This window comes from Agelaius tricolor, unplaced genomic scaffold (assembly GCF_023055355.1).
Source record: "Agelaius tricolor isolate 1412-34295 unplaced genomic scaffold, bAgeTri1.0.p SCAF_2, whole genome shotgun sequence".
Classification (NCBI taxonomy): domain Eukaryota; kingdom Metazoa; phylum Chordata; class Aves; order Passeriformes; family Icteridae; genus Agelaius; species Agelaius tricolor.
This window is the reverse complement of record NW_027269262.1, coordinates 42,813,804-42,823,629: the sequence shown is the minus strand read 5'-3', so window position 1 is coordinate 42,823,629 and position 9,826 is coordinate 42,813,804. Positions and strand designations below refer to the sequence as shown.

Here is a 9,826-nt window from a genome sequence, read left to right as displayed (position 1 = left end):
CCCCAGGAGAGGCCGGGACGGGCCCGGGATAGGCCGGGATGGGCGGGACGTCAGAGCCGAGCGCCCGTGCGCGGTGCGGGTCCGCTGCTGCCGCCGTCGCTGCGGGCCGGGCGCGGAGCGGAGCTCTTGCCTAGCCCGGGGCGGCCGGGCCTGCTCCGGCCCCGGGGAAACAACCCCGTCCCTTTCCAGTTGTCATTTGTGTTATTCGCGGGTTCAGTTGGTGCGTGTCTGTCTCAGGGTGGCCTGCGCAGGTCCCGGAGCTGGGCTCGATGATCCTGCTGGGTCACTTCCATCTCAGCAGGTTCTGTGACTTTCTGTGGCGGACAGGCACCGACCGGGGGATACCGAGAACTCTGCCGGCCGCAGATGGCAGGGATACACCAACACATGCCAAATGAGGGATATTTGCAAAAGCAGGTTCTGCATCTCCCCCCATCACAACGGGTCCCATGACATCCCCCCGGCAGGAGATAGCAGCGTGCCTGGAAATGATGCTGCCCCCGGGGAGCAGGGACTGTGTCCTCGGTGCTGGGGTGCTTGCTGTTGCTGCTGCTTCTTGCTGGGCTTTCCCTTTTATGTATAAATATCTAAAGAGAGGGTGTCCAAGAGGATGGAGCCAGGCTCTTCTCGGTGGTGCCAAGCAGTAGGACAAGAGGCAATGGGCACCAACTGACCTGCAGGAAGTTCCACTAGGGTATGAGGAGGAACTCCTTTACTGTGGGGTGACCACAGACTGGAACACGTTACCCAGAGAGATATGGAGTCTCCCTCACAGGAGATATTTGAGAACCATCTGGACACAATGCTGTCCATGTGCTCTGGGATGGCCCTGATTGAGCAGGGAGGTTGGAGCAGATGACCCACGGTGGACCCTTCCAACCTAACCCAGTCTGTGATTCTGTGATTTGGGTTTTTTTTATTTTTCTGGGGTTTTTTGGCAGATCAAGCTGCAGGGCACGCAGGCAGGACAAAAGCATTCCACCCTCAGGACTGCACCTTACAGACACCATACCAACAGCATGCACTCACCAGCCACAGGAAGAGCAGCTATCACAGCAAGACTGACCCAAAGCAGTGATTATTGCCTGCTGGTCTTCCAAGCCTTTGTCAGTGGCAGTTTAAAACCTTTCCTGTTCCTCTCTCATTCGCCAGGTCTCAAATCTGGCTCTTCTCTTGTTCTCTGCATCTCCTGTCTTTGTACAAAATCTTGCCTCACTCATTTCTTAAAGCACATCACATTTCCTTTTTTCCTTCTTCTTTTTTCTTTTTTTTTTCTTGTGTTAAAGGTTGCCAGATGCCACCTGCTCCTCCATCTTGACCACGTAGCCTACCTGATTGCAGTGCCTGGCAAATTTTGCATAGAACCAATCACAAAATCATAGAACGCTAAGGGTTGGAAAGGACCTTTGTAGATCATCTAGTCCCAAACCTGCTGCCCTGTGCAGGGGTACCTCCCACCAGAGCCATATCCAACCTGACCTTGAACACTGGCCAGGGCTGGGGTACCCACAACCTCCCTGGATAACCTGTTCCAATGCCTCGCCACCCTCAGTAAAGAACTTCTTCCTAATACCCAGCCTAAATTTCCCCTTTCCATTTGTACTCATTACTCCTTGTCCTGTCACTACTGTTCCTGACAGAGTCCCTCTCTGGTTCCCCTGTAGGCCCCCTGGATACTGGCAGCTTGCTGTGAGGCCTGAAGAGCCCCATCTTGCTCAGCCTGCTGTGCCTGGGAAGAGGGTGTGGGCATGAGGAGCTCATCACTGCCTGCCTGTGAGCCAACAGTTCACTGGAAATGTGGCAGGAGACAGGTCAGGTTGGGCTGCAAGCAGGAACTGGAACTGTAATCAGATTGAGGGAAGTGTTACACACCTCTGGCTCCAGGGCACAGCCTGGCATCTCTCCTTCTCCACTCCCAGCCCAGTCACCCATCCAGTCAACTTGTTGAACTTCACACAGGGGTCACAGTGAAAGGTGAAATCCTTGTCTATATTCAGCTCAGGCTTTGCTGTGCTGAGCTGAATGTTCACAAGATCCCAGCTCTGAGGCTGTCAGCAACCTGAGAGTCCATGTGAGGCAAGGACTTCCCGTGGTGTTACCTGCTGCCAGGAATCCTGCCTGGGAAGACTTCTGCATTAGTTCCATAGAATCAGCCACCCAACACTGCTAACTGCTGGAGCCTGTGACAAATCACCTTGACTTCAATTGCCTGGCATCAAAATTGCTACTTCAATCAGCAACTGGCATGGAATGAACTAGCAATGGACAGTTCATGCTGTGGAAACCACAAGGTCACTTCTTGGTCAAAGGACAGCTGGATGTAACTAGCTACAGTAGCAGCAAGGAGAAAAAAAACTTGGGAGGGATAGTAGCAGCCAGCAATGCCATGGTGCTGTAGGGAAAGGGAAATCTCATTTTCAGATGAAGCTGCAGTACACTGAGATGCACTTACGCAGTTTTATTCTGGTTTATCCAACAGAAACAATGTCTCAGATGAGGAGACTGTAAAACAGGAATAAAAACTACACACAGAAGAAAATACAGCATATCAGGACGTGTTAAAATCAGAATCATTTTAACTGACTTTGGTTATTGTAAAGGACAGTAGTAATTGTTTCCTGTGTCTTCCAGAGGAGAATGAGCACAAATAAAGTAACTGTCTAACAGAGTAGACATCTCTCATCCCTTCAACTGGATGAGAGGGAAAATGTCTTGATATCAAAAAGAAAAACACACATAGTTCTTCCTCACTATATATTATAATAAACACATCATAGAATGATCAGGCATGACTTTGAATACAGGTACACCTAATATGCACAGCACAGTGGCATAGAGCAAGTAGACAAAAGGTCCCTTCCAGGCCACCATTTCAATGAATCTATGTTATTGATTTAGAAAACACACTCTGATATAATAGATTCTGATTTTTTGCAAAACTTTGTAAAAATACTTCAGAAATAATTTTTCCAGTGACAAAGAGAAGCTGAATGTAAGAGTGCAATGGAGAGAGATTAGCACAGTGGAATCCCAGAGAGATGTGGAGTTTCCCTCACAGGAGATATTTGAGAACCATCTGGACACAATCCTGTGCGACGTGCTCTGGTATGACCCTGGTTGAGTAGGGAGGTTGGAGCAGGTGACCCCCTGTGATCCCTTCCAACCTGACCCATTCTGTGACTCTTAAGTGTGAAACCTGCAGGCCCAGTTTCTCCACCTCTTCCAGCAACACAACAACCAGTTCTGAGCACACTGCTGCTCTCCTGCTTACCCAGGATTTGACAATGCAGCTGTGCACAGTCTTTAAGACCCAAGTGTTTTCAAAACTCAGAAACTGTTACCAGTAGTACACAAAAAAGTTGGGAAATAGACCAACAGAGGTAAAAGGGAAACAAGAATTCCTGATTTCTGACCTAGAAGGCGAGCCATGCAGCCCCCTTCTTTCCCAGTTTTCCATGCCTGGCAGGGGAATTGATGACAGACAGAGGAAGCAGACAACAGCCAGGTTTCTCAACTATGCAGGAGTTTGAAAGATGCAGATTCTGTCAAACAAGCATTGATCCATCCAAATGACACCAAAAAACCCCTACTTATATCTTGCAACTCTTGGGAAAAGCTACAGCTGAAGTTCTTGTTGGTTTAATGATGCACATTATGATCAAACATCTTCAAAATCACCATTGATTTTGGGAGGCTCCACTTCAAAACGAGCATCCATTCTTCCAAATTAAAGATACTCCATCAATTTGTAAAATTGGCCTAAAGTGTGTAGCACTGGACATAAGATTTTGAAAATCAAAAAGCTACTATTAGCCTATGTGTGTACAAAATACGCCATTGCTTATACAAATTATAAAAGACAGATGCGCACTTGATTAGGAAATATGTTCATTTTCCAAAGATCCTAGCAATACATTATTTTAAAAAACTTCTCAGTGGCAGTGAATGTGTGAAGTGCCACTAAGATACTTTCCACTGTAAACAATGATAGCAGAAACATTTCCTTACACTATTGTTCAGCTCATTTGTTGAACACAATCTTTTTTCCTTTCATTTTTGTTTTAATGTATTTTGGTATGAACAAAGACACATTTCATGCTGGCTTACATAAATGAAAATGTCATTGATTGCAGTGGTGCTGAGTCTCCTACTTGCTGCCAGACAGCAAGAATGTGACCCATTTCATCCTTTTTCACCTCCACGTGCACCAAAATCATTGATTTGCCAGAAAACATATAAGCATGGAATTATACAACCCTACAATATGATGCAACCCTACAGTAACTCCCAAGTGTAGCCTTTTTCTACATGGATTAAAGGTGAATATGTGTCCTTTCAGCCCCCAGGGAGATCTACCATCCTCATCTGATTTTCCAGGAATGAAAACTTTCCTATGAAAATCTTCATGCCTTTGTAAATCATGTACAAATTTCACCTGCCCCAAATGAATCTCTTTTATTCCATCCACCCACTGTGTCAGCAGTGACTTCTTCCTGAGTCCCTTTCAGGCTGGAAGATGGCAAACATGATTTTTCTGCCTGGTGTGTTCTGTGGCACAATCAGGGCTGCCAGTCTCACACCCAAATGCCAGTTGAAAAATCATGGAACAGCCTTGAACATAATGGCCAACATGGAAAAAAGGCCCTTTCCCCATCTTGTTCAGATCTTTGGTCACAGAGTAATAACCCCATTTGTGTTCAGGAACCTATCCTGAAACAGGGAGAAGCAGTCTGGCTTTCCCAAGCCTCGGAACAACCACTTTGGCTAAAAGCAAAAATTCAGAGTTCAGTTCATGAACATTTTCTGCATATCAAGAGAAAAAGCACCAAGACATGACTGGATTAAAGGTGATCATTTGCAGAACTGGAAAATAAAATACTTTCTCATAATGTATAAGAAAGTCAATTTAATCTTAAAGCTGACAAAACCAGAGGCAATATTTATTAAACCAAATTAAGCTACAGGCATCCCTGTCACAGCACACTGACAGAAGTTCTGTATCACCTTCAGTGACAGGAACATCAAGTTATAATACTAGATTGTTTTCAGTGGATAATGTTCAGTGTTTTCAGTGGATCAAAATACAATACCAGCATGCATATGGCAGTCTGCTCTTCTCCCTTCAAGGCCAGGGAAAAATACCTTTTTATTATATACCCACAAATGTGGTCTAGGAAAAAGAGTAACAGCTTGGGACTGTATTACCTTGTCAGAGAACCCCCTACAGAGAAGAAAAACATCTCTCACTGTAGAATCAAAGGCACTCACACCTCAGGAAAGTTCTTGCAGCCATACCTCCTGGAAGAGAAAATTTCCCAGGATGACAGAGCCAGTCTGAAAACTCCAGAAAAAAAAAAAACTGAAAGATGTCATTTTACCAGTAGAGCTATCTGTCAGACCTTGAAGTGACAAAAAATGTCCTTGTTATAACCTACCCCCAGGGTAGATCTAAAGGGAGAGCCTTGCACTGTATGTTTAAGACAGTTTCTTAGTTGATGGCAGGAAGGAAAATGTGAACTGTGTCTAAGCAGTGATCCCTGAGCCTTCTGGACATAAAGAAGAAAGATGGTCAGATTATGGCTCTGTGTGATAGAAAGGGAGCACAAGAAATATCTCATACACCACTCAGAACAGTGCATTAATCAAGCACTATGCCATAAATAACTCATTAGCGAGCATTATGAAAAACAGTGCCAGTGTTAGGAATTCCTGAGTGTCTCTGATGAAGCAAAAGTGGGATCAGCACAGCTCTTCTGGGGAGTTCAGCAAGAAGAAAGAGCATTTCCTTGTGATCTAACTTCCCTTCTTGTAGGCAATAGGAAAATCTGGGCCAAACAGCCTCTTTCATCAGGTATAAAATCTCCCATTGCAACATTAGGTTTACATTAAACTGCAATATTGTAGCAGTTTGCACAAACAAAAAGCTGCTCGGCTGGGTTACCACGTAAAAGCAGGCTCAAACTACATGCTTTGCGAGGTTCCTGATAAAACCTCTGGGGAAAAGGACTAGAGATGGTAAACAACAATTTTATATGACTAATCCAATGTAATCCTATGCTGGGTAAAAAAGCCATCTGCACGGATTCCCACTGAAGTGCACTTTAATAACAGTGCAGCGAGCCTCTGGCTGTCACACTGAGGAAACTCTTTCTCACTCAGGCTAATAATTGCAAAAGATTTCTTCCTTTTTCATTTTTTTCACCCCTCTGTTTCTATTAAAGCCTTTATACACTTGTCCTCCCATTTTATTCCCTGTTAGGAGATCATCCATCAAACCCATGAAGTGACAAAGATCCATCAAACCTGTGAAGTGACAAAGATCCGCACTGGAAGGCATCTGAGGATTCCACGTGGACAGCCAGGTAGCGAGGTCACCCTCTCTCTGCGAAACTACAACCTTTTTTATTACATCACTGCAGCCTGCAATTACTGTCAGAGTAGAGAATGGCAAGCTGTCTGCTGAGGCAGAATTAAACCAATTCCAGCTGCGGCAGCTTCCCCCCCCCCCCCCGCCTCCCGAGTGACCCTGGGTTTTGCTCCGAGCAGAGCGCGGTGGGGACCCCTGTGTGGCACACAGAGCAGCTTAGGGCCGGAAGGGAAGGAGACTGCCACCCCCAGCTGAGCCACACCTAAGTCAATTAGGGCTTCACACCCCGGGAGAGAAGGAAATCCGTGACTAGGCTCCCTTCTCTCCTCTGAGGTCAGAGAGAAGAGGTTTTCCCCTCCACTGAGCATTCATTGTCTCAGGGAAGGAAGTCTGACATCCACACAAATCTGCCTGGGGCTCAGGAGGATTGAGGCAGACAAAACACCCAAGAAACACTTGTATTTCAGGTTCATCAGGATGGGCCCATTCCAAGTGGACGAGATTAAACACGTGGCGTGTGTGTAGGTTACGAAAGGCATGTGAGAGGAACTGGCTAGTGTTTGGGGTTATGAAAGATCAGAGGTTATGAAAGACCTTGGCAGTTATGAAAGATGAGCCAAAAGTCTGATCCAGCAAGGCAGAGAGCAGCCTCAACCAGCTCGGAGGTGAATGGATAGTCAAAATCAGCCAGCAGCTCACATGAGGAAGCTCACACTGCCTGGGCAGGTCTAGGCTAAGGAACGTTTGAAAAAATCATGGACTAGGAGAATGATAAAGGGAAATATTACCATTTAAAGGCCTTATAGACAGCTGTATTTTTTTGCAAAGTATTTTGGAAGGTCTTAAAATACTAGCTGCAGTTACTGATTTTGTAAGTATTCTTTACTGGCCTTCTAGTTCTGTTTTAAATCTACCTGCACAAGTCACATAGCTGCAGTGAATCTGTAAAAAATGAGGTCTCATTCAGACATTTTGGCCTCTCAAGTTCAGTCTCTGGTTACCCTATTATTACTATTCTACCACCAGAATGAAGAGAAGGCTGGGGAAATTCTCCCGTTCAAATGCTTATTTTCCAGACATCACTTAGAAAGAGGACATACTCCTGCTAAGAAAAATATTGAGGAGAACAGCTCCCCCTCTTTGTAACAGTACTTCTCTGTGATGTTGTGTGTAACTTCCTGTAGATACCTTCAGTGGGGTTACTTGTGTATCCTGCCTACTGCATTGTAATTCACACTGCCTGCTTTTAAAACATGCCTTAAACAACTTTCCAAATGCCCCTGCGGCAGCCTAATAACAACAAATCTCCAGGTATTGAGGCATATGGGAAGAAACCATCTGCGCTACATCAGAAGAGGATCTAGCCTGTTTCAGCAATAGGTATAGACTTTTACTGTTCGTAAATTCAGTAACTAAAACTTTGTAGTTCAAGGTAAAACACAGAAAACACTTCTATCATGGTCTGAGTTGCTTCCTAGAATGCAAAGATTGACTATACATTTTCTTTTTCACCAAAGTTAAAGCTGTCTATACCACATCTCAGCAGTCCACAAATCTCACCAGGAAATACATTTACCCATCTGGCCCTACACAGAAACTTTCTAGGGAAGGTCCTGAAGATACCTCATGTTATGACAGCAGTAAAAAGCACAGATTTCCAGAACCTAGAGGAAACTCAGATTAAAGAAGGATCCAGATCAATTCTGTTCTATACTAGTCCAAATTACACTGCATGTTTGTAGGATTATTGCACTTATGGAAACTAATCTAACATAAGAACAAAATAAATATGCATTTGGAGGAAACAAGTCACTTAAAACAGTCAGCAGAAAAATTGACAAGCATTTGGTGAGGATTTATTCAAGAAAATTTCATAATTTCATTATTCAACCATAATTTTACACTTTGTTAATTCACCTTCTCAGAGTTTGTTAGAGTTGTTTTTTTTCTTTTTTTATGATTCAAAAAAGGGGACTAAAAAATAGTTCATTAAGTAGACTGACAGCCTTGCTGTCTTTGTGGCATCCACTGCCAGGGTGCAGCTTAGAAATTTAAAGAATGAAGTTGAATTCCTGTGCTACAATCCACAAAGTTCAGTCCCTTGCTTTAGAAGAAAAAGGTCCAAGTCTTTAATTTTAAAAAGTGTCTGTTATTTTTGTGAACTACCTAGGCAAGAGTGTCCCTCTTATCCCAAAGTCATCTGTGTCCTACAAAATAAACAACAAAAGAAAATAGATCTAGATTTAGGGTCTGTTACATTAAGTAGAATACCCACGTCAATTTAATTTGGCCTAGTCTCTAGGAAATTAATTCTGTGCTCAGAGATAGTAAATGGTGGTGTTATGCAATTTTCACATGCAAATTTTTGCTACTAAAGCATCTCTATTCTAGCCCTGAAAATGAAACTCTCAACCACAAAGCAGGTGCTGAAAGACAATAACAAATTTCATACACTCTATGTACCTAATGCCTCTTTCAAAAAGCTACGCTGATGGACTCTGTCCCTGGGCTCTCTTTTTTCCCATTCAATGCCAAGTGTGCATCAGAACAAGTCATTTGGAAAAGCCTCACTCTGACAGATAAAGTGTGTGTTCCCAACACTCGGTGTTTTAAGCACAACAGTCTGGCTGCTCTATTGCATAAGCACGCACTCATCCTGGGCTGTCCTCCTTCTAAGAGGCGGATCCAGAATCGCTCAGCTCTGTTCCCTGCTCTGACGGCATGGCAATTTGGCTTACACGGATTCTGGAACAGCGGGCTCTGAATTCTCCTCATCCTTGATAAATTCAAAATGACACACGAAGACAAGGGGAAAATAGAAAGGGCCATGTATTTCTTACCACACACTTGAACACCCAAGCACTAACACGCTGAACTCCCGAGGCCTCTTTTCCCACACTTTTCCCCTTTCCTTCCCCATTGGAGATGGCCAATGCCAGCCCTGGCCAGCTTTCCCCCCCCCTGCCCCGACAGCGGGGCCCTCGTTCCGCGGGATGGCTCTGGGGACACGGGGACAGCGGAGCCCCGAGGGGTCGCTCGGCCTGGCAGCGCGGCTGCTCCTCCTTCTCCCGGGGGAAACAGGAGCGCCCCAGCCCCAGCCTGGCGGTCCCGGCGCCATGTCAGGAGGGGCGGCCGGGCCACGGCCACGGCGATGGCGGCGCAGCCTGCCCTCCGCATCCCGTATCCCGTACCCCGCACCCTGCCCTCCGCATCCCCCCTGCGCACCCTGCCCTCCGCATCCCGCCCTCTCGGCTCGGCCCCGGCGCTGCTCTCCGCGGTACCCCCGCCTCTCCCGGCGCTCCTCCGCCCCCGGGGCTCACCTAAAGTCAGCGCCCAGCGCCCAGCCCGCCTTCCCCATTGACCGCGGCGGCCGCCTCTCTCCGCCCCGCTGCTGCGCTGGGCGGGGCGCGGCCGGGGCGCGCAGTGACAGCGCCGGGCGGTGTGAGCGCCCAGGGCATC

At 46.2% G+C, this 9,826-nt stretch overlaps 1 protein-coding gene across 1 annotated transcript in view; it reads right to left on the bottom strand.

Annotated features, from left to right (window-relative positions):
• Positions 1–9,821, bottom strand: part of MPPE1 (metallophosphoesterase 1) — a 30,341-nt gene extending 20,520 nt beyond the window's left edge. The window contains exon 1 of the mRNA XM_071456942.1: positions 9,688–9,821. The gene's annotated coding sequence lies outside the window, so the exon portion shown is untranslated. The remainder of the gene's footprint in view (positions 1–9,687) is intronic.
• Positions 9,822–9,826: the final 5 nt, after the last annotated feature.